General features: G+C 43.4%; 1 protein-coding gene and 1 long non-coding RNA gene across 5 annotated transcripts in view; one reads left to right on the forward strand and one right to left on the reverse strand.

Annotated features, from left to right (window-relative positions):
* The window catches only part of LOC138510148 (uncharacterized), a 198,000-nt gene extending 176,123 nt beyond the window's left edge, over positions 1 to 21,877 (reverse strand). For 3 of the 4 annotated variants that reach the window (XR_011280330.1, XR_011280327.1, XR_011280328.1), the window contains exons 1-4: positions 21,771 to 21,877; positions 21,564 to 21,660; positions 21,230 to 21,345; positions 20,947 to 21,074 (exon numbers count right to left, since the gene is read on the reverse strand). This is a non-coding gene — a long non-coding RNA (uncharacterized lncRNA). Of the gene's footprint in view, positions 1 to 7,126; positions 7,246 to 20,946; positions 21,075 to 21,229; positions 21,346 to 21,563; positions 21,661 to 21,770 lie in introns of all 4 variants that reach the window. The other variant, XR_011280329.1, reaches the window with a different exon arrangement.
* The window catches only part of ADAMTS19 (ADAM metallopeptidase with thrombospondin type 1 motif 19), a 2,156,963-nt gene that overhangs the window by 2,062,867 nt on the left and 68,802 nt on the right, over positions 1 to 25,294 (forward strand). The window lies entirely within an intron of this gene.

The following is a 25,294-nucleotide window of genomic DNA, read 5'->3' on the forward strand; positions in this document are numbered from 1 at the left end:
AAATACTGCTAGAAATGGAAATTACAAATGAGCCATTCAAGAAAGTTGGATCGGAAAACCATGCCCAGAATGCCGTTCAGAATTCTGTACATGATGCTCAGCAAGTACAGGAAGCATCACGCAAGGTGGAAAAATCTAAAATGCCAGTAGAAGGAAGTATATTCATCTTTAAATTCTGACAGGATTCTCTGAATCTGAAAAGTAAATCAAATAATTCTGATAATCCCTTACAACTTGGAGGCAGTAAAAAGTCAAGCGCTACAGCTCCTAAAATATCACACAAGCATGGAGCAAAAGCAAAAAATGTGTCACAAATCCATCGAAAAATTATAAAAAAAGACCAGCTGGCTTAATGAAATTTGCAACATATTTTTCTAAATCAAGGACAGTCCTGCCCGTAGACACGGCTGGAGAACATTCCGATGCTGAGATATTGGAGGGAGCACAAGATCTATCGGAACCATAGATGGAAGAGGAAGAGGTATATGAACCTGGAGCACAGAGTTTAGGAGGAACAACAACAAGATGGCATTTAGTTACTGAAAACAATCAGAAAGAAAACAACCTCATCAGAACATACTTTCACTAATGAAGAATATTCAATGATGAAATGTTCTCGGTCCTTCCGTCTTAACCCACTTTGTGCTATAAGCCAGAATGGAAGAAAGGCGAGCCCTGGAACAACGTTGATAATGTTGACTCCTATTAAATCCCCTAACGCATTATCAATGACCACTATACATTGAAATAGAGACCCAGACTTCAGTGAAAGAAATAAGGAAGTCCTGGATACTCAACATTTGACTTTAGACTCTCTGGGGAGCTCATCTCAAAATACTACGGCAAATAAAGGAGCCTTCAATGTGTTGGATTCCAAAGGGACGAGGACTATAAGAAGAGGGGAACAAAGTGAAGATGCAGAAGTGTCATACCTCAAAGAGCAAACATACAGCAAAGAGCAAGCATCAAACCTGTTGCCGCACCCAAGCGTCTCATTCCAGCAGGATAAAGGGTCAGAACCTCATCAGGGATCCCTTCAAAAGGAAAATCAAAACAGAAAACCTGACCTGCTGGCAGTGATGTCCACGCTAAAAATTGCCTTGGCTCAATTCACAAAATTATACTAGGCAATAAATGACACCTTGAAGGACCACACAACAATGATGGCAATGATGCACACAAAATTGATATATTTGGAGGGATACATTACTGCTACGAAGAAGTATGACACAGGGAAACTCTATCATGGCTACAGAAGCTGGATGCACCGAGTGCTTCACCTTAAAGTGTTCTAGACCCACAAATAGAATATGTGCAAGTGAGCCAAAAAACACAACTGATCCTCACAGAAAAACGATGGGAAAAATCAAAAGGATGTTTGGGGAGAATAGCCTTAAAGACAACCATAATAGACCTCCTAGAACCCCAAAAACACAGTCAAAATCAAGTTGAAGAACAAATCACACTTGACATAGGGGAAAGTCAGAAAGAGCCAACCGGCTGCGTGCTGTATGAAAACAACAAGCCCACTCGTGAATGCAGAAACACCCCAAAAACCTGGAGAACCATTAGGGGCAATAAACCAAGATTTCTCTATGTTCTCACAGAAAAAAAAGAAGAAAACCGAAAAGCAAAATCTAGACAAACTTGATACCAAAACATGGTCCAAGGAAGGTGCAAAGGAAAAATCTTCAGCTGCAAACGGAAACAATAAAACCAAGTGGGAAGTAAAAAACACTAGAACAGTGCTCTTGATCACTAGCAATGACTCCCAAGTGTCCCAAGACCTGATGGACTTCTCTCAATACTCATTTGAGCAATCAGAGTCAGAAATGTCAGTGGCATCTCTGCCCCCTCAGGAGCTCGATAAACAATCACAAGAAAAGCGTATAACCAGAGATCCTTTGAATGTAACGATAGAGGTTCTTGATTCACCAATATTCTTAACTCTTGCTGAAAAGAGACTGAGAGCTACTGAGATTCATCTTGCTGGGGAAAAATGAATAGATAAACCATCTATCTCTGGCCAGATATCGATCAGAGATTCTCTCTACCAGGAAGAATTCAGAAAACGAGGAAGTGGAGAAAGGACCTCACAGGTGCAAACTTTGATTTCTCCTAGATCAAGAAGAACGTATAATGACCAACCAACGACGAAAAAAAACTTACTCTGCAGATGAAAAGATAAGTATGGGCATTAAAAAAAAATCTTTAAGAAACAACGTGCAGAGGATTTGAATGTTCATTCTATAAGACCATCGATTTCAAATGGGAAAAGAATCATTGAAAGATCGCTAAAACTGGAGAGAATTATAGACAAGGGATATTACCTAATATTGAATAGACAATATTGGGGGGTGGATGGGGGTGCTGTCTGTAGTAGTTCCTGATTGCAATTATTTAGATGCAAATTCATTTAACTGTGTCAAAAACATCCATGGCACATATTGCTTTTTGCCATGTAATGAACCAACGTGCAATATAAACACACACTCGATTTTAGTACTGTAGTCCAGCCTTTTATATTGCTGTGTCTATTTTTAATTATTTTCACGTTTCTAAAGACAGCATTTTTTCAGTTATAGAAATTCAACCACACTTCTTTTAAAAGAGGGTGACCTAGCGAATTCCCTCTGCAAGAGTGTACAAATCAAATGGTGGAAGACAAAAACAAAAATGGACAGCATAAAGGAGAAGTCCACAATGTGCATTACTTAATGCAAGAAAACCAATTTGTGCAAATCAGTGCAACACATAGCAAATAGAGGCATAAATGCACACGCATAAAACATATCTTAATGCATGTCAGTATCCTATGTGCATACAAAAATCTTGTCCAATTTCAACAGCCCAGAAAAGCGTAAGTACTGTAGCTTATCTGAGAGAGAAACCTTGGGTAGGTCTACCGAAGCCAGGCTAAAAGTGTGACCTTCTGATATGAATAGAACAACGGTTATGTCATTACTACATTGTATTCCCAACATGCGTCTAATTCACTCAAGTGATCTGAAGATAATTGAATTTGGGGATGATCATCATACAGACAGCATCTACCTACACATTCATTCACTGGTGGTAAAAGGGATGTTGCTGGATGCAGCCGAAAGCTTATTAATGCTTGGTTTTGATCTAACAACAATCCATACCATCGAAGAGCCAGCAATTTTTCGATGGGTAACTGGTGAGAGAGCAAGGAGACAAAACCATCTCTAGAGGATTCCTGCACTGTACTGTCAGGTAAAGAGGGAAACCGGGAAAAGGAAGAGAACCCCACATTTTTAGAGACCCTTTGAATACTGGTGGTATACCTAAAGGACCAAGATCAACTTTCAGTATTACATTTAAGCCAAAACATCGAGTGGACAAGATAAACGAGACAAAAGCCCATTTTACAGAGCAAGAAAAGGAGAAGGAGTAAAAAACTGGTCATGGATCCTGGAAGCATTAGCCTAACAAATACGCACATAGCCACGCAAGATCTGCCATTGGAATGCGCAATACCATTGTGGGAATAAGGCAGACATGAATGTGACTACTGTCTTTAAAATGGCCTTGTGGAACACGAGGGGTTTCATGCATTTGACTGCTCCAAATGACGTGAACTTGGGGATTTTGACCTCCTATGTTTACAGGAAACATGGCTAAGGGCAGCACCATGTTTAGATGGATACAAAATAATATTTTAGGCTGCTTCAAAGGGGGACAACGGACGACCTACATCCGGCCTAATACCAGCGATAAGATCTGGCAGCGGATTGAGCTTTGTAAACACTATTTGCTCTAACATTTTCGTTCAAGAACTCTTAATGATCTGGAATCACCAGGAACCCTCTGAAGGTCAAGTGAAGCAGTGCTCGCTAGTGGTGATAAACCTTTACTGGAATCCTCAAGTGGTCATTAACAATGAGTTTCTAGATATGGCCTCAGATCTATTTGACAAGACATACATTCAACAGCGTGCTAACTACATCATAGTCTGCAGAGACGTAAATGCGAGTATTGCAAAAGGAGTCAGTGAGTACACCTTTGAGAGAGGAACCTTATGGCTCTCTATAATGAACTTTTGCGACCTGCACTTTTTAAAAGCGCAATCAGAGAAGGGCAAGTCGCCTGTACTAACTTGGGAAAGAGGTCTCCAAAACGCAGACATTAATTGTTCATTTCGAGAGACTTTAACCACCTTGTAACTTCTTTCCCAGTGATCCAGATGGAAAACAGTGATCACAATTTGCTGTGCACTACCTGGTGCACAGTGGGTAAACATATGCAAGAGCAAATGAAGACACAAGACGAGGTGTGCCACGGGGGCACACGACTCAGATTGAAAAAAACCTGAAATTGAAAAACTAACACAGGACTATATTGACAACTCCGGAAAAAAATGGTGGTGATATGGAACACTCTATAGTAGATTATAGGCCATTATTGGGATGTCATTGACAGCAAAAATGTGGGCCAAATAAGGAGTCAATACAAAACAATAATTCATTGGATGCTCTGGTAACAGGGAAAAGAAGAGTGCTGAGAAAAGCCAGATGTCAGGCACTCAAAACAAACCTACTCAAAGATATAGAAGTTGCAAACATTGCAACGAGAAAATATAAACACTGGCTCACAAATGTATCAGAATGACTCTGAAGTAATGCTACAAACAATCAGTGGCAGAAAAGCAAACGAATTCTGATCTTTCATCAAAATGACAACTGTCATCAGCAGCGATCTGGATTGATCTGGTTTGAGAATTTTTAGCCCTTTACCAAAAAACAAATACTATACCACAACGTCAACCAGGAAATGCAAGTTTAACAAGGGATATTTCCTATGAGGCAGACACCATTCTTGGGAAGTTACAAAAGCAAAATGCTTCAAGAGCACTGGATCCTGATGGCCTAACCAAAGCCACTCTGAAGGAATACCCGGCTGAATGGGCCATCTTCATTCATGACGACCTAGAAAACGTCACAAAGAATTGTGAGATTCCCAATTCATGGAGAAAAGCCATAGTGGTACTGGTCTTTAAAAAAGGTGAGAAAGAAAAACCAAGAAATGATAGACCTATCACACTATTAAATGTGATCGGAAAGGTCTTTGGCTCTCCAGCGTTTTCAAGATTGGACAAGGATAGCGGGCTGTAATGACCCATTTCAAACAGGATTTGTAAAAGATATTGCTACAGTGGCAAATAACTTCCTCCTGAGTATTCTGAAGGGGAAGATGTAGGTGGGAAGACCTAGAATCTTTGTGGCTTTCTTTGAACTAGTCCAGGCTTTTGACCAGATAGACCGAGAAAGCCTGTGGAAAATATTTACGGATCAACAGTGCCCATCGACAATACTACACCCTCTAATTGACCTCAACTCTAACACATATATACAAGTGCATTTAAACTGGGCCCGCACACTATGATCAGTGATTACTAAAGCTAAAGGCATAAAACAAGGATGCCCACTTAATACAGCACTTTTTAACTTCTATCTTTCGAATCTTCAGGACTTTGAGCCCAACATCAGATCTTTTCCGCCAACTATAGGTGGGGTAAGACTGACTCATCTACTGTACGCAAATTACCTGAACTTGATAGATCAAACCGCAGTGGGCCTCCAGTGACAAATAAACAGCCTCCAAAAATACATCACCAAACACAACTTGGAAATAAATAAAATAAAGACTAAAATAATGTGCTTTGAAAAAGCGAAAAAAAGAAAGGAGAAACTGCAATGGTTTTTGGACGATGCTCAAATCAAGCAAGAAAGTCAATTTAAGTGTTTGGGGGTAAAGTTGAATAACAGCTCATTGGAGACTGCAATGCAGAACTGCCTCCTCTATAAAATCAAAGCCCTGTCCAGCCAGGCAAAGGCCATGAATAAAAAATGTGGGCTCTTCTCCTTACAACCGACACTAAACTGCTATGAGGATAAAGTGGTTCCTTAGGTGACATACGGAGTAGAGGAATTCCAGGTATTGCAATGCCAGGAATTCCATCAAAAACATGGCCGAGGCTGGAGGGAATATTTTGGAGGAAACATCTAGGCCTACCAAACTCAACACGAATCATCCTCATACGAAGAGGACAAGGTCTCCTCTCACTCCAAGAGGTGGTGGACTGGGACAATTTAGCACTATTTAGAAAGGTTGTCCTACCAACACGTCCAAGAATATTTGAAATAATCATCAATAAATAGATGATGGGAGCTACGAGCAAACTTTTAAACAACTGGGCAGCCAAAAATAGATTGAAACTTAATGTTAAATCCCTCAGGAGTGGAAAAAAAACGAGCAGAATATGATTGGATCCACACCCTTGATTCTGCTTCTACTTCTCAGCTAACTGCTAATTTACCAACAACCTGAATCAAAATGAATCAGCCTGTAGGTTATTTGGTTAAGTTTCCTAGTACATTGTATCGAGACCAGTTTCTGAGAATACGACTAAACCTGCTGCCTACCAATTATATCATGGCTATACAAGGGAAAACTGACCAGAATAAATGTTGCTTCTATAAGGGACGAGACGTGATTGAAACAGTGAGACATTTGCTACTACTCTGCCCAGGCCTAATGGATGAGTGAAATAACTTTTTAGGTCGGCACCTGCTAAAGTTCCCATCATACAATGAAGAAATTGGTGAACTATATTGATGAGTGGAGAGAGAATAACTCTTGTGATAGCAGTGGTTTCCTTATTCATTAAAATCCTCCCACGGGAAAACAGATAATGCCATGGAAAGGAACTAACAAAGACTATGATCATGGGAATAAATGTTCAAATGAAATGATATTGCAAACAATGTAAATCATTTAATCAAATAAAACAAATAAAAAATAAACAATCTTGCCTTTCAACATACAAGCACAGATTCCAAGATGACTTGAACATTACATCACGAGGCAGCCAAATGTTTGTGATGCAAAATATTTAGCTTTTTAAATGTGTACAGTAACCTTCTTTACAGCCCCAGCACACAATGATAAGAAAAACCTTTACACGTTGAAAGGCAATTATTCACACAACACACTTTCAGCTAAAATGTAAAATGGCGTGTTATGGCAGTTTATTATCAAATCAGCATACATAAAGAAATAAACTACATAAAAGGGTTAATTATATACTTCACTGTTAAAGCACCTGTCAGGTAACTCCTCATCTCTGTCAGAACTGCACTGGGAAACTCCAAATCAGGCAAACAGAGAGATTTGTGCTTAACAGGCAATAGAAAGTGGTACATCCACCCTTTCCCATGTTTTCTAATGGAAGAATAGAGACAGTGTTCAGACTTTGCATTAAAATGCAGAACTCACTGAGGAAGAAAAGTGTCCATTGCTGCTCTGGGCTCACCCAGAATGCATTTCACACAGACTCGATGTTTTAGTCAAAAACATTATATTTCAAAAGCATTACTCCATCTCACCCTCACAGGCACCTCCTCAGACAGCAATCAAGGTGGGCCAAGCCCCTCACGGCCACCCACACAGAGGAGGAGAGCCACACCCTGCAACACCACTACCAAGGACACACCAGCACCGGCCAGGCAAACCAAGGGCCCAGTGAGGATGCTGCCTGCCCCTGCAGCAACAGCAGCTACCCCACGGAGGTAGTTGGCTGCGCCTGACACACTGCAGTGTGTGCCACCAAGACGGCCACCTCCCCCATTAGCCTCCCATGTATGTCGCCACCTCAGGGGATGATGATGCTGGTCAGGGGTGTGGCGACACCACTGAGGGGTCGCCAGAAAACACCCCCTACCACTGTCCCTCATTTGGCCCCTCTGACCTCCACAACCCACCTCTAGCACTGATCCCCAACATCCATGATATGGATGCACACATACAGCGCATCAAGGCACAGCATGAGGAGATGGCAGGGCTTGTGCTCCAGCAGCTGGAGGAGACCAGATGCGGGAGAGTGTGCAGGCCACCGGCCAGCACTCTGCACGTTTGCTGGGCCACTCCTCATGCGCAACAGTCCTGCTTGCAAAGAGGGCCAGGGAGTGGATGAGGCAATCTCAGCACTAGCTGAATCCCTCACCCTTTCCCTGAAGGCAGCCCTAGAGGGCAGGGAGATGGAAAGTTCCGACCTCCCCTTAATCATCATAACACTTACCAGCTCACAACAGAGCAGCCCGAAGGCACCGATTCCTGCACCTGTCACCGAAGAAGGACATGTCCAGTGTAAAGAGTCCACAGAAGCGACCCAGTATAAGACTTACAGTGACACTGCTGCAACCTAGGGGGTGTTTTGAGGAGGGTGTGTTTGGGAGGGGTAGCTGGAAATGGGCTGGTGGGGAGGGTTAATTGGGGAGGGTGTGGTGGGCCACACATTTGTTGTTGTTTGTTAATTCCTAAATACACATGGTTCTGCATAGTATTTCACGTCTGGATATTCAATTTGTGAAGTAGTGTGCTTTATTATTGTGCTTTATCACATGCAGTGTGTTTCATGGATTGTGTGCAGGTGCTGGGAGCTCAACAGTAGTTCTTTATGAGTTCCTGGAGGGCTGCACGCCCATACCTCACATCCCTGTGATGGAGTTGTTGCATGTCAACACGTGCATCCCCGTTACCATCGTCATCAGCGTCCACTGGAGGCAAGTCCATGTCTGGGGGCAGGGGTATGTTACGCCTGATGCACATGTGAAACATGGCACAGGCCAGGACTATCTTCTCCACCTTCATTGGCCTGTACATTAGTGCCCCACTGGAGCAGTCATGGCACCGAAAATGTTCCTTCAACAGTCGAAACGTCTGCTCAATTGTCGCCGTGTTCTGATGTGAGCGCTATTGTATGTGATTTCCTGGTGAGTCTGGGGATCTCTCACAGGGGACATCAGCCACGGTAGTAGGAGATAACCGGAATCACCTGCAAGGAATGGGACACAGAGAGGGCTATTAGATTGAGGGGACTGGGCAGTGCATATTTATTGTGATGTGAGTGAGAGACACATGCATCTGGGTCTGTGCACTTGCGGGCCCCCTATCGCATTGATGCACCCTGTGACAGGCAATACTGGTCAGCCGTTTGTAGGGCCTGGCCCCCAAGGATGTGTTGGTGGTGGGAGGTGGGGCTGAGTCGGGATATACTGGGTATTCTGACATGGCAGTGTTGCATTCTGGTACCTGTAGTGCATAGCATGTGCCTGTCCATCCATCAGGTTGTGATGGGGTGTTCCTCCGTTGACTCATGTTGTCGATACCAGTCATGGCCACCCATTCTTACGGCCCGATTGTGTTCCTGCATTGGCATGATAGATGTGGGTCATGCACTGGTGCCAATGAATGTCCCCCCAGTGTTCTGGTGCACATGCAAGAGGTCTGTGTGTTGAAGCTTTTACTCACCCAATAGACAGGTTTGCTGTCCTCCATAATGTGCCATGAACACAGGCAAGATGATTTTCGGCAGGACCATGGAGTCATGGGTTGATCACGGGAAGTGGACGCAGCAGTAGGTGATATTCAGGTCCTCATCACAGATGACCTGAACATTCATTGAGTGGCACAGCTTTCTGTTTCTATATAACTCCTCTGTTACGTGGGCAGCCACTAGCTCAATGTGTATGCAGTCCACTGCTCCCAATAAATTGGGCATGCCCGTGAGTGCATGGAAGCAGACCCTGGTGGCATTTACCTGTGCCTATATGGTTGGTAGGGCGATGTGCTTGGACACGTGGCGCAGGAGGGATTCCAGGACCTGCACCAGCACAGTTGAAAATGTTGGCTGCGCAATGCCATGCAGCTTGCCGACTGTGTTCTGGAATGCGCCTGTGACAAGTAAGTGCAGCAATGACACCACTTTCAGCAAGGGGGGTATGGCAGTCTAGATGGCGGTCATGCTCTGGATGCTCTGGATGTCGTCCTAGAGGAGCTCTGCAAGTTCCAGGATGGTCTCCCTGTTCAGGCGGTAGAGTGTGTGGATCTGCCTTTCAGTCAGGGCCCAGGGTGTTGGCCTTGTGCTGGGTATGGGTGCACACCGGTGTGGGCATTTTTAGCAGTCCCTGTGCTCATTGTGTTTACCTGTGGCCAGGACCTCCACACATGAGCCTGGTTACCGTCTGCTCTGCGGTGCCAATATTTTTGGCAAGGTTTTCCCAGTGGCACTGGCATTTCTGTGACAGTGTTTCTGGAAAAATCGATGTTGTGATACCGCCTTATTTCCGGGGTGCCAGTGTTTCCAGCACTGCTTCCAGAGAGTCCCGCTCTTTTGATTCACTGTACTACTGGCAATGATAGCACAGTTTTGGTAATCAGAATTACTGGCACATTGTTTCGGGACTGGCACACTTGTAATGAGGCCCTATAACAGATAGATTAGGGTGAGATGGAGAAGTGTACCTGCAAAACTGACAGATACTAGGTGGATAGCTTCAGGCAATTTAACCCCAGATGTGAAAGATATGAGAAAAGATGCAGGGGAAGCAAGAGAGTTAGGTAAACATAATCCGGAAAAAAATCAAATTCATGACACCAAAGTGAGAAAAGAGCTAGCAATCCCTCTCCTAACCTTACAAAATTCAAGGTAGAGCTCAAAGATCGTATGGGTCTGGTAATTTCTGAGGTTCTGGGAAAAGAAAGAAGTGCTCATACATGGGAAAAAGGACTGAAGTGAAAAAAGGAGACATACCCAGATGCCAAAGGTTAACACATATCAATCGAGTCCAGAACAGGAATACTGTTGCATGACTAGGAATCTCTGGTGTTCCTGGCTAAAGAATTCACACAGGAAGAAGAGAATGCTCTTAACAGCTATCACGTTATCATTGAATCACTGGTACTAATCTTAAAAAGTATCAGCAATGTCAACAACTGAGAATGTGCGGGTCAGATAAAAAAGACTATGCCCTAAATGTATTTCCAAAAGATATGCAGTTCAGAGGAGTGAGCCTGAACTATCAAAGCGTGTCAAAGCGGATTTTGTGATCCCTTATCAAGCCGAGAAAACATCAATGGCAGTAGAAGTGATGGACCTAAGAGAGTACTGATTATAAAGTGAAAGCAGTCTTGAAATATTTCATGCATGGTCGAACCTGGCTGTTATGACAGTTAACTTGTGTGTATGCCCCAGGAAATACTAAAAGACCTCCAGAACATGTATGAAAAAATGGAACAGGAGGGAGACTTCATGGAGGTGTTGTAAAACACAATGCAACAGTCTCAATTGATGCATTAACCGCAGTCCAGAGAAAGCGTACACGAGCAGTCCAGAGAAATTGTTATATTAGAGACTAAAAGGCACTAGAGCATAGCCAAAATAGCATTGACTTGTACATACCATTGCTGGACAATATTGTACTTGATTTGATTTGTTTATTTGATAATGCACACAAAACCCAAGGGTAGCCGGGCGCAGCAGGTACAAGCTTACTTAAGCTTAGGTTACATACAGAGTATAAAAAAACATAACAATGCGGTAAGTACATGTCAATACACGCCATGTGGAAGAAAAAACTAACATATTACAGTTTTGAGAGAGTGTACAGGTAAAGGTGTGAGAGCAGAATCATTTTAGACAAGGGTATCGTGGTCGTTGGGTGCCACGAGAATTAATTGTTGTTAGTCCAGAGCCAGTTTTTTACCTTGCATCTGAAATTAGAGTAGGGTAGGTTAGCTCTCAGTGCAATGGGCAATGCGTTCCAGGCCTGGGCAGCTCTGACAGAGAAGCTTGCTCCGCCCGCTTTGGATCGTCTGAATCTCGGGGTTTCGAGCAGGTAGTGGTTAGTAGCCCTAGTGTGGTGACTGGATGACTTTCTAGTCAGTCTGGCCGAGATGTAGGGGGGAGCAGTGTTGTTGAGCCCTTTGTGGGTAAGCGATAGTGTCTTGAGCAGGACTCTGTCACTAATTTTGATCCCGTGGTGGTCTTTCCTAACGTTTGAAATATGTGCTTTACGGGGTAATTACTTGTAACTGTAATTGTTTATTTGTAAAGCACATATACACAAGTGAAGTGCCACAAAGTGCTTCAATAGGCTCTTGGGCTCCAGAAATCATGCAAGAAACTGACCTTATCCAAGTGTTATCAAGGAAAGTCAGAGAGGAAACAACAGTTCCCAAGGATACACCCTACCAGGTCCTTTTGAAAACAAGTGTTTTACAAGAATGCAAGGCCTAGATCCAGAGAGGGGAAACTACAGATAGCCTAGACATTGGGCATACATGAGATGCATCAAAACTGTGTGTGTGTGTGTCAGACCTAGTCCAGGAAACATGCCAGTAGAACACGGATACATCTAATAATAGGCCCTTAGGCTAAACACATTATAAGGAAGGTACACAAGATTCAATGGATATATTATGCTACTTGATCTGGCACAATGAGGATGCAGATGTAGTGAATGAAAGCATAATCAAATTGTTGCAATAAGAGGTGGGGGTACTAGTTCTCTCACAAGAGCAAGTGAAACGGGTTTACTACTATGTGTTCTTGATATCAAACAGCATTTGGGTGTTCTGACCACTCTGAAGACTGACAAAACTAGATACTATGATTCTCTGCATTTATTTCACTATGGAGACACTTACAAAATGCAACCAAATTTGGTCATACCACCAATGGATTAACTGTATCTCTATTATCAAGTTCTGATAGTTATGTTGTGTTGACCTTTATACCACGCACTGATACCACCCAAGGGCAGTCTCCAGGCGCTCACGTGGCTCTGCAAGAAAGAGGATGTGGTTTGTTAGTGAGGGAAGAATGACAGGATAGGTCCAGAACCAGCGGAAACTGACATCTGTGTGTGTTGGCTTGCAGATGGTAGGTTGTGTGCACTGGGCTTTTGTATCCATACTGGTAAAGTGCAATGCCTGCAATGTTTCTGTGTGGCTGTTTGTTCTGTTGGGGTGCCTCTGTGTGTTTAATGTGTAGATTGCAGGTATTTAGGTTTGAGCACATTGGCTTGTCGTATCTGTACGGGCAAGGTCCAATGCCTGGGATATTTTCTGTGCGGCTGTTTGTTGTGTTGGGGCGTGTATGTGTGATTTATGTGTAGATTGGCAGCTGTTAAAGGTTGTTGTGCATTTGTTTCTTGTGTCCGCACGGATAAGGTCTAGTGTCTGGGTTTGTTTGTTCTAAGTGTTTGATGGTTGTGTTGGGTGTGTGTTTGGGTATAGACTGGCTAGCCCAGTGGGTATGTATAGTGTTTGGGTGGTGTGTTTGTGGAAGTAGAAGAGGGGTGTTAGTGCTTTGGCTACTCTCTAAATTCTTCTATGTAGCTAATCTACACTGTCCTATCTGTTGTGACACATGACTAATCTCCACAATTCTATTTTACTGTGGCACATGGTTAATCTTCACATTTCACTCTAAGTGTGATTCATACTAAACTTCACAATTTGATCTAAGTGTGATGCATGGTTAATCTTCACAATTCTAAGTGTGATGCATGGCTAAACTTCACAATTCTATCTAAGTGTGACACATCGTTAATCTTCACAATTCTAAGTGTGATGCATGGCTAAACTCCACAATTCTGTCAAGGTTTGGTGCATGGCTAATCTTCACATTTCACTCTAAGTGTGAGTTGTAGTGCAGGTTCAGTGACCCAGGTTGACTTTAGGGTCATCAAAATGGTCTAAGGAAGTACCAAGTCTGGCATTACTAGATGGTAAAAGAGGAGTTGATCTATCTAAACAGATCTGAGCCTTTCAAGTTATATGAAATATGTTGTTTTACTTTTGGCAAAATTAGTGGTATGAGGAGATAGATACAAGCAGTTATTTCAAAGGCCTTTGTGTTAGATGAATCTGCACTTCGCCCAATAATTCAGGGTAGATAAAGGAGAGGCGCGGTGGCTTCCTGGGCAGAGACACTTGAGGAGTGGTGCTGAAAGACATTTGGAGAACATCCATATGGTCTAATTCACATATAGTATATTGTGTACAGTGAAAGTTCAAGTTACAGGAGATACAAGTGTGCGTGTTTCAGTACTGGGGTCTGTGAAACTTATTTGATGTGATCATATGGCTCACAAAATGAAGTGTTGAATGAGAAATGCATGATGGTTTTGTGAATCATAAGACCTTAATTAAATTTTCATTTGGTGTGTCCTCATAATGAAGGAAGGTGATGAGGGGGGTGAGGTACAGGTGATGCTTAGAGCAGTGATCGAAGTGAGCGGGAGCAGACGGGAACTGTGCTCCTCTACTTTTTTAATTGACCTTTTACAGCTCCTATACTTTTTGTAGGAAGAAGTTGAAACTTGCACTTTCAGTGCACTGCACCGAATGTTCCCTTAAACAGCAGGTGCAAGTGTTTGGGGTGTGTATTGTGTGTGGGAGGGGATGCGGTGATGGGGTTTGTGGGCAGTGGGTGCAGACCGGCAGGGAACCTAGTTCCACTACTTCTTTTCGTACACTTCGACCACTGGTTTACAGTGAATTCAGTAATCAAGAGTACTTCAACTCTCCTTCCTCGTCACCTACCTCACATTCCACACTCCTAACCCACGGTGACACAACAGGTCAAATAATTTGAATATAGAAAAGAAGAAATGCAGGGAAGTTTAGCAATCCCTTTTATTCATCAGATGTCTCCACTGTTGATACATATAGGCCTTATAGAACTTCGCTTTAGACAGGTCCTCCAATTTCCGTAATAGCACAAAATCTGCCCACACAGATGCACTGAAATCACACTCAGTCACTTGTTACAGAGCAATATCTTTCTAAATCCTCAAATGAATGTCGTTGTGAACAGAATTCTGGTAAATATTCAACAATGTCATCATGTGCTGCAATTGCCTTTCCTGATCATCATGAACAGAAAAATGTAACCTACACTAACAGGGTATTCAATTATTTCCCTCAGCACAAAATCATCATCAAACTACTGCAGTATGTTCACGATCTCTTAACACTTACAAAGAGGAAACAAAACATGAATAAATATGAGTCGCCAGCCACTGTGAGAACACACAGCTTTTTTTGTGTTCAGAGGAGGGTAAAATGCAGTTTGTGGTCTCCCTAGCATATAGCATGTTACACGGTGCAAATCAAGCGCATGTATCAAACGGGAAGACAAATCACAGCCATTTCAGTTAAATTTAGCAAGCACAGTGATGTTCACCAAAATCTCAATCCCCTTTCGGTGAAGGGAAACCGACAGCATAATATATTGCCATGCTGGATTATCAAGATATCAGTTATTGCCAATCAAACAGGGTGTGTAGATACTTCAGTACCGGTGAGAAGTGGCTTGCCATGCAATTGTTAAACAAATAGCAGGCATCCTACATCTGTCACCGACTCTGCATCAGTAATTTCCCCCTGTGTTTGAGGCCAGGTATATGGGGTGTTTTCAGGCAGGCAATGATTGGCCTTCAGCTCATGTGCTGAAGCAGAAAAACTGCCCTCACTCCAGCTAAACGAAGTGGCAGAGCCAGGAAATGAGCCAACAAACAGGAGACTGAACATCAGAGTTACCACCAAAACCAAAAGGCCAAAATCCAAGGCCCAAAACATGAAGTCCAAAACCCCAAATTTCACATGCTTTGCCCCCTAAAAGAAAATCATCTTGTCTTTATCTATATTTCGCACCTCTCTTGTCTTCTCTCCCTGTTTATTTCCTCATTATATTGGGGTTGTCTCTCTCAACACGTGACCCTTAAATCAGCCTGATTTCCCCTTCACATGACACTTTCTGTTGCTTATCCTCGCTCCATTTATGCAGTTTGTCTCTCCTAATTACACTCGTAAAAACGTCCTGACATCCTTCACATATAAACGAAAAGGTTTAGCCACAATTTTCTATCACTTCATTCCTCCTCTCACACATTACATCCTTACTTCCAACACTGCAACCATCTTCTCTTCGTTCATGGACATAGTTTTACCCTTCAAGTTTCAGCAGTGTATTGCATGAGGGTATCCAAACCCAGGCAGTGGCAACACAAATGCCTGATTTTTTTCACGTTAGTGTTTCATAATGTGTGTGCATCAACATACATTAGGAATTTACCATTTTGTTAGCTTGTCGCAAGTGTCAGGAGCTGGCCAATCCTGCTGCAGTCAATACACCGCCTCTTGCTTCCCAGGCTCTCTGCAATGACCTTCCCTCTCACTTTATCACCAAATCCCAGGAAATCCTGCCCTCCCTCCCCTACCTCCCCTCCTCGTCTCTGCATGCTGACCCTCCTTCAGCTACCCCCCACTCTCTTTCCCTTCCTTTCCTCTCTTCTCCCCTGATGAGCCATTAATCTATCTGCCTCAACTCTCCACCCTTTACAATTTATCTAGAACAGGACTGCAAGACTTGTCCTTGGCCTCAAGCCCTGGGATCATATCTCTCCAGCTCTGAAATCCCTTCATTGGCTCCCTGTGGATGCAAGGATTACATTTAAAACCCTCTGCATTGTCCACAAGGCTTTCTGGGACCTGGGACCAAAATACCTTCAACTATCCCTCCGTAAATACCTCCCCTCTTGATCTCTTCACTCCTCTACCTCTAACTCCCTCGGGGTCAGTCGTTTTTTAAAGAAACAAGCTGGGGGTAGATCTCTGTCTTCGCTTGCGGCCTCCCTGCCACTCTAAAACTTGAGGAGAACCATCTCCGGTTCTGGAAGCACCATAAAATCGTCCTCTTTGCTTCTTCCTTTGCCCTCTTCTCCTCTAATGATCTGTTTTCTCTATCGGCATTCTGCACCTGGCCACCCTCTGTCCTCCGGGCCAAGGTTCCTGCTCACCCTGCCACTCTCCTGCACTGCCTCTGGGCCACCTCTTGCACTGGGGTCTGTATCTGTACCCATACAGTTCGCCAATCATTTTTCCTATGCACTTATCTGACATACACTGTCGACTAAACCCAGCACTTGCCACTTGCTGGCTGCACTATCAGCTTTTATCGTCTTCATTTATTTATTATTATTTATCTGTGTCGCCTTCTGTTTCGCACTGCCCACTTCTCCCCCTTCCATGCACTTTTTCCCTTTTCCCCCTCCCATGCACTTGTGTGTTCTCAATGTCACTGGGCCTAGTAAGATCGTTATTTTTGTTCTCCACTTTTCCCCTCCCTTGCCTTCTTGCGCTCTGAAACACTTTGTGTACAAGCGCGATATAAATAAAATATCATATCATAAGTGTACTGCTCACATTGTAACCCCATGCACACATTCAAACATACATACTTGATTTACAGTTTTCGGTTATTGTAATGAACCTTTAGTGGGCCACTCATCTAACCAATGTACACACCCATTTATGCAATTCTTGCTTAGATCATGTTTTTCTACTGTTTAATGTGCCTGTAGCAGAAAATCTGTTTTCACCTAGAAATCTCCAACATCCCCCCCCCCCATTTCAGTGTATGGCACCGAGAAATATGGCAACTCTGCAGAAAAACAAACAACCTTTAGATCTTCATTGCCAAGAATATTACTTACATTTAGATGGTCAAAATTTGACAATTTTACATTTACAAATTCCATGCTCTACTATTCCAAAATGGTTGACTAGTGTTAACATATTTCAAGTCTCTGCCTATAGTAGATTGCCTTGCTTCATGTGAGTTCTATCTAAATTCAATTGTTGTACTTCTAAGTCTTGACCACATGCTTGGGCATTCCTGTTCAATGTTCCCACTGAAACAGCGTTGGGTACATTCATCGGCCAGGATAAATTGCAGGATGTTCAGCACCAGCCGTATTCTTGATTTCTCCACAGCTTTTATTGCACTTGGTCGCATACACTTCTTTCTTCTTCCAGCAGTAACTTACTTTTATTTGCTTTTGTGAGGGTAAAATGTATGAATATGTTGAGGAGGGTTGGATATATAGGAGGGTGCTAGGGTGGGTGAGAGTGTGGGAATGATGGTAGTAAAGGACGGCCTTCCTGAAGGAGAGGTGGCCCTCTATGCGGCGGTCCTCTTCACAGCAGATGCTGAGTGGAAGGGAGTTCCAGCGAGTGGGAGCTTGGATGGAGAAAGAGTATCCTCATATTCTGGTGGAGTTGAAAGGGGGGACCACAAGGAGGAGTGCACAGTCAGTTCTAAGTTTTCTAATGGGTTGGTAGCTTTTATGTTTGAGTTGGAGGAATTTACGGCCAGTCTTGTGGAGAGCACATGGGTAATGCACATGGACTTGAAGGTCGTCTGTCAGATGATAAGAAGCCAGTGGAGAAGCCTGAGGGTAGGAGTGATGTGTTCTCTGGGTGAGAGGGCAAGGAGTAGTCTAGCTGCTGAGATTTGGATCAGTTGGAGCTTCTGAGCTGATAGGCATAGGTGCCCAGGTAGAGGGAATTGTCATAGTATATGTGGGAGGGGATGATAGCCTATATTGCTGAGAGTCTGTGAGGGTAGGAGAGATAAAGATAGATTCGTCTGAGGATCCCGATGGTGAAAGTGGCATGATCTAGATACCGAGTTGATGTGGTGAGATAGTGTTAGGTTCGGGTCCAAGGTGTATCCCAGGTTCTTAACTGTGCTGGATACTGTGGGAGGGTGGCCTAGGGAGGATGGCCAGGGGGTGGGTTTGCAGAAGAGTGCTGTATTACTGCAAATCAAGGTTTCAGTTTTACCAGTATTAAGGCACATGGTGTTAGACATCATCCAATGGTCGATTTCTGTGAGGCAGGAAGTAGGTCAGGATGGGGAGAGGCAGTGGTTTTGGGAATTGTGAAAATGATCTGTGTGTCATCAGCGTATTTGTAGCAAGTTGGGTCATGTGAGCGGATGAGTGCAGGGAGGGGGCTTAGGTAGAGGTTAGGTAGAGGTTGAATAGGACGGGGGAAGGGAGGCCCCCTGCTGGACCCCATTGGAAACAGTGAGCGGCTGGCGAGGAAAGAGCAGATCCATCCTAAGGCAGAGTACCTGATGCCTAGAGAGTGGAGTCTGACCATGAGGAAGTTGTGGTTGATAGTGTCAAAGGCTATCGAAAAGTCATGGAGGATAAGTGCAGCACAACCTTCTGAGTCTGTCTTTCTTTTCATGTCATCCCAGATGGAGACGAGGGGAGTTTCGAATCCTCCGGGTGGGCGGAATACGGACTGGGCAGGATCCAGTAGGCAATTGGATTCATTGAAGTGGCAAAGCTTGGAGTATGTCTTATGGTCTAAGAGTTCGGCAATGAAGCAGCTGTTTGAGATTGGGTGGAGGTTGGATGAAAGGAGGGGGTCAAGGGAGGGCTTTTTGAGTAAGGTTTTGACATGGGAGGTTTTGAAAGCTGCAGGAAAAATGCCTGATGTCAGTAAGTGGTTAATAATCTATCTTGCAATGCTGACTGCACAGGTGGAGGATAGTTTTTACTTTAGTAGGAAGTGGGAGCAGGGGTCTCACTGGGATCCAGAGGGGTGAGTGCTGAATAGTAGCTTCAGGAATTCAGTTTGGGAAATGTCTAAGAAAGAGGAGAGGAGGGGTTGAGGGGGCAAAGAGGTAGGCGATAGAGGAGATGAGAGATGGACGAAAGTTGCTAATTTGGTGCTGATCGTGTGGCTTCTTTTGATAGCAATGTTGTAAAAATTATCGCACTATGCTTGTGAGCGGGAGGAGTGGGGGATAGAGCAGAGAGGGTCCTTGAATTCTGCAATGATACGATGGAGTTCCCTGCTGGATTTGGGGGCATTGGCAATTCGGTTCCAGTAGAAGGATCTTTTGGCTTTCCCAATTTCTGTCCTATAGGCCCTTCACTGCCTGGCATAAGTGGCTCTGTTCTGGGGTATTGGGTTGGCCCACCATTTGTGCTTCAGGTGATGGTGAAGGGTTTTGAGGGATTTGAGGGAGGTTGTAAACCACTTGGAAGTAAGGCCTGATCTGTGTGTATTGGATCTAGTCAGGGTGAGCGGGATGAAGGCACTGGAGAACCATCGGTCAATATGATCGATAGAGGGTAGTCCTACTTGGAGAGGGAGGATGGGAAGGAGAACAGCAGGGAGTCAGCAAGGTCAGGGTTTTCAATGTCCTTGTTCCACAGTAGTATACAGGATGGCAGGTTGCGGGTGGTGAGACAGGGGATTATAGGGGTGGCGGTCATGAGAGTAGAGAATGGTAGAGTGGTCTGAACAAATTAGTGGAAGGGAAGCAGTGTGGAGATAAAATTAGTAAAACTGAAATTTCATCAAGGGTGTGCCCTTCTATGTGATTGGGTTTGAAATCAAGGGCTTCTATGTTGCCAATGAGTGGGCAAGTCATTGTGTTGGTGGGGGCATCAAACCAGATGTTGAAGAGTGAGGGATTAGAATGGCCGCTAAGGAGTCAATAAGGGTGTCAGCAAAGTTTCTATTGTAGCCTGGAGGTCTGTAAAGTAATATGAAGATGTGGGTGGAGGATGGAGTGAGTTGGAATTTCACTAGCAATGATTCACAGTCAGTGTTGCAGGTTTGCTTCTCAAAGTGTAAGACGTTGAGGTGTAGTTTGTGGAGGATGGCTAACTCTACAGCTCTGCTAGATGTGCTTTGCATGATCAGAGAGTAGGCAGTGGGGAAAGCCTTGTGTGCAACTGCTTGGAAGTCATCAAACAACCATGTTTCAGTGATAAAAAGGATGCCTCGGCTTTCAGTAGGAGATAAAGTTGAATATGATGTGTTTGTTTTTGGTTTACTATACATAAGGTCAACAACCACCCCACTGAAAACCTAACTCCACGGTTCGGGGTTAACCACCAATATTTATACAAAAAGGAGAACAGGTACACAACATTTAATCTAATAAATCGCTTATTTGTCTAGCAGAAGATGTTTAGTGATGACCTATAACCATTGGTCCTGAAAAAATTGACTTGGTGTACAACAAACTCTTATACATTTGACCACTTTAATTATCATATTCGAAATCAATAAAACACTACTAAAAATACTTGTTTTAAAACACACAAAATAACCCAAGATTTGACCCACATGATGGGTATAACATCAACCTAATGGGATACATTACACCACAATTAACAACACATAAAATTCAACAGACACAAAACAATTACAATATACTATTCATTTAAACAGAGTGTCGATTCACAACAACCATATACCGACATGTTTCAGTTCTTTATAGCTTCTCAGTGCTTGAACTTTCTTCAGGGGAAAAGAAAGGGCTTTTCACATAAGTTTTTCACCACCATGTAATCCCGGGTAAGGGGTAAGGCGATCCAATGTAGGGCCACCTGCATAGAACAAAACCAACACCAACAGATAAGACAGTGAGTCACGTTCTCAAAGTAACTCAAACACACACCTCTAGGTTTCACCACATCGGTGTCTAGAGGACTGAGGTACAGGTCTCAAATAGGCCTGCACTCAAAAAGCAAAACTACAATACCTCTTAATGTAACTTTAGTAGTGCTAATGTCAAAGTCCCAACAATAGCTTCAAACTTCTTGAATAAAGTCTATTTTGATATATGGGTTCTCAAAGTAGCCCTGCTAGTTCCAAGATCTGTACAGATAGAAAATAATAAACAGGAGAAACAAATCCAACAGTATACAAAGTTACTATTATATAACACCTGAAGAAATGCACCTTCACCTTATAGCCCAACAATTACATCACCTCAAGACACCTGTACCAATGAGTACCAATTAAATCAAAATCACACACACCACATAGTGTCCCAAAACACCAATGCCAACACCTTTGCATATTGGCATCATTACCTCCATTACGGGGCTGTAATGATATTCACTGTTTAATAGGCTTCAGTACTTCAACCGAAGTTCGCTCGTAAATAGAGTCTTGCACGCTCTCTTATATCTATGGAGGTAAGTGAACAACATATAACATTGTACTACCAACAATGGAGGGTTTTACATGATAATAGTTAGACCTGGTAACTATAGCCGATCTTGCAACAATATGTTTACCTTATCGTGTTCGAAACAACGCTCTCCTGTTGCCGATCACTGCGAGCATGTAAAGGCAACACCATTCAGCACACGCGCTGTAACTATAGCGTGCGTAGACATAGACGATGGACTCCCACCATCCGGAACTTAGGAAAAGTAACAGAGCTCAAGAAAGGACTAAACTGCTTATTCGCCTCATGCACTACGCAATAAAGCAAAATGTACAAAAGGGTAGAACGCCGCAACCACAACAGTAAATGTAAATCAGGCCTTTAGTAAGCCTTTGCTCTCCTGTAGGATAACCTCTTTATTATATCCAATAGGAGAACATGGATGCTGCTGAGAAACCTTTTTTGCAGCTTTGTACTCGTCTCACCTTATACTGCACATTATATTATTTTTTGCAAATATTTAGCAGAAACTTGTTTTAAAAAAAAAGACTGAATGAAACGTTGAATGGCTGGCAGAATTGCTCATTGTTAAGACTTGTGGGCTGCTGTTACAGAAAATGTGTAGCGGGCAGGTTCAGTTAGCATCAGGGGCAAACATTTGATTCGTGCAAAAACATGTACTTTGAATTCATTTTTGCATCGAAGATTCGGGAAAACATTGCTCTTATGCAAAAATGCATTGAATGACTTTTTTACACTAAGGCATGTATTGCCCTCGTGCGAATTTCACTTGCACCTGTGCAGAGTTTCTGCAATATCTACCTCCCCAGGTTCTTACAGGGAGGTGACATATCGATTGCCTCTCTCTGGATAGAACCGAAAGCTCTTGCTGTTTTTGTTTGACAGATATACAAATGCTTCCCGAGAAATGGAAGCGGCAGAGCAATGGCGGCTGGGCTCTGTGAACTGAGCAGAACGCTCTAATTGAAATGCTGCGAGGGTTACACAAACATGATGCTTGCGTTTCTCCATGGGGACACATGTTTCATTTAAAACATGTTCTTGGATTGCCTACCATTTCTTTTTTGCTTCCCCTTTCTTGTTCCATTACTATGGCACAGAGCGGCATGAGCTCATAGGCATTTTTGTGAGTGCTCATTCCAAAAGGAAAAGAATTGAGAAAAAAACAACTCCCTGGTGCATTGTAATCCCGGCTCACTGACGATATGCACTCATTATGCGAGTGCAGCGCAACTCTTTTGATAGTTTTACTCCCATGCGTTCTTTGCCAAAGTCCTGTGGAGCTGCAGTTTTTGACTGAGCTACAAGCTGACCTCTGGAGAAATCATAAAATCGCGGGGGTGTACATGCAGTGTGAAGCACTTCGAGAATGTGTGGACTGATGACATGTCACCACAGCACATGGCGCGGTTACGCCTTGACCCCCTCGCACATTGCCGAGGCGCAGTCTTCCCTAGATGGAAGAAAGGACATTTCATTTTACTCCCACGCAAGTTGGTGGTTTCATGCTTTCTTCACTTGTGGGAACATGAGCGGCGTTAGCTCTGGTGACATGCATTAAGGAAGGGGTAAAGGGAGAGACTTTACCCCAAATTGTGGGCCTCACGCTCCAGAGGGACATGTGATATAATCCACCCATTAGCAAAGGGGCTGCTCGCTATTTAAAGGCAGGTGTTTCCGTGCTTTGTGATCGTGATTGCATTCTCATGTTGCGATGCACTGTGCAGTAATCATGCTGTGCTGCCTGGCACTGCCCTGAAAACCTTGGGCTGGTGAGTTTTCAAAGATGTCCATCCTCACTGCCTTGAGGGAGTTGGTCACACTCTATGTGAATGTGGCAAAACCTCTCCCGCCCACCATTTTCTTTGTATGGAGTGTGGGAGAGTTGCATGGGAAGGGGTTTTCATTTTGTGTTTTAGTGACGTTTAGATAAATATTATACATTAATAGAACATTACATATTGATAGAATTCCCACTGTTTGAAGGCACTCTGTCTAGTAAGGAAGCGTAAACAGAACTCTTTGGCAAGGGATCAAAATGAATTAACTGAGAAAGTTCAAGGATCCAATTTTGCAAAGATAAAAATATTACACCTGTGAGCTACATATATATTCACTAGGAGCAAATCATTATTTTTGCAATATGTGATTCCATGTGCCATGATTTCCTCCACCACACGGATAGTGTTGAGATTTAGATTAATGTCAAACCTTTTAATCAATTGTTTAATGGGCAAAGGAATATATTCTGAAAAGATGTAATTGAACGAAGAGTGACTAAAACATAAACAGGAAAAAATATTAAACGATGAACAACGTTATCTTTAAGGCTACAAAAGGCCCTAAATGAGGGGTTAGGGAAAGTCTTAATGTGATGCAGTGATTCACCTTACAGGAAAGCTCTTTAAGTGACTGTTAAGATGGATTTCTGGAATCTGGCCTGGTGGACAGATTTTGAGAGACCACCCTAGTTATGGTGAACAGCGAATTCTGAGGTTTTTGTGTGATTGGGGCCAGAGCCCTCTCGGAGTCCACACAATACGGCACACAATAATTCAATTTAAATAATCAAGTATAAAATACAGTTATTTGTAATAGGCCTTCTGATCACACTGGAAAATGAATCTAACAGGTAGTATTATCGCACAACACTCTATGAAACAAACATATACATTATTTTAGATGCAGTCAATGATGGAACCAGATCACAACTCAATAACCTAACTTAAAAAGTCCAAACCCGAAGATGAATGGGGCCCTGTTCTCTAAGGTCCTGGGAGCTGCAATGTTTCTCACCAGTATGAAGTCTCTGTAGGTAGGTTTTAATAAGCTATTGGTGATAGTTTAAACGTTCTACAACAATTTTACAAGAGGTAAGTATGTGTTTTCCTTTCTTCCAGACCCAAGGCTGACTGAGGGGCAGGATACTTCACCCAGGCGGACGACCAGAAAAGGTGAGTGCAATGGAATAAAGAGACAAAGGGACTTGTTCCCATTGTTATCCTATGGAGGACAGAGTGCCCATATACACTGCGTTTACTTAGCACCCTCACTCCGATTTTCCCAGATGCCAATGTGGATCATCTGGGGGTCCCAGGATGTGCCTCTCTGAGGATTCTTCCAGTTGGGCGGAGCTGCAGCATGCAACCTCCCTCCACAAAGAAATGCAAGAACCACTGATGCAAGCCTCTTCAGGACACTTCACAGGTTGGTGGAATGTGAGTTCCAGTAATGGTCTCCACACAAAAGGTGACAACAGGAACCATTGCAGTTAGGATCACAGAAGCTGTTCCAGGAAGGATCCCTTGATGCCTGGGCACTGAAATTCAGAGAGAAGGTAACTCGTGGCGCAAGCTGGTACCAATAAAGTCCCAGATTTTCATCAGAACGGAAAAGCTTTTGGGGAGGTATTCCATGTGAGAGCTGTTCAGTACACTGCACAATACAGGACACTTCCAAAGTATCAGAAGGGCAGGATCCTTGAGAAGGTGACGAGACTAGTTGGTCCCACTAGTCCAAGGGCTGAAGCACCGCCCAGGGTATTCAGAGATCAGATAGAAGAGCAGGGCTTCACAGGGCGGTCTACTGGAAGGGATGCTGAGCCACTTTAGGAGTTATCTTCGAATCTTC

This window comes from Ambystoma mexicanum, chromosome 6p (assembly GCF_040938575.1).
Source record: "Ambystoma mexicanum isolate Mex_15411 chromosome 6p, UKY_AmexF1_1, whole genome shotgun sequence".
Classification (NCBI taxonomy): Eukaryota; Metazoa; Chordata; class Amphibia; order Caudata; family Ambystomatidae; genus Ambystoma; species Ambystoma mexicanum.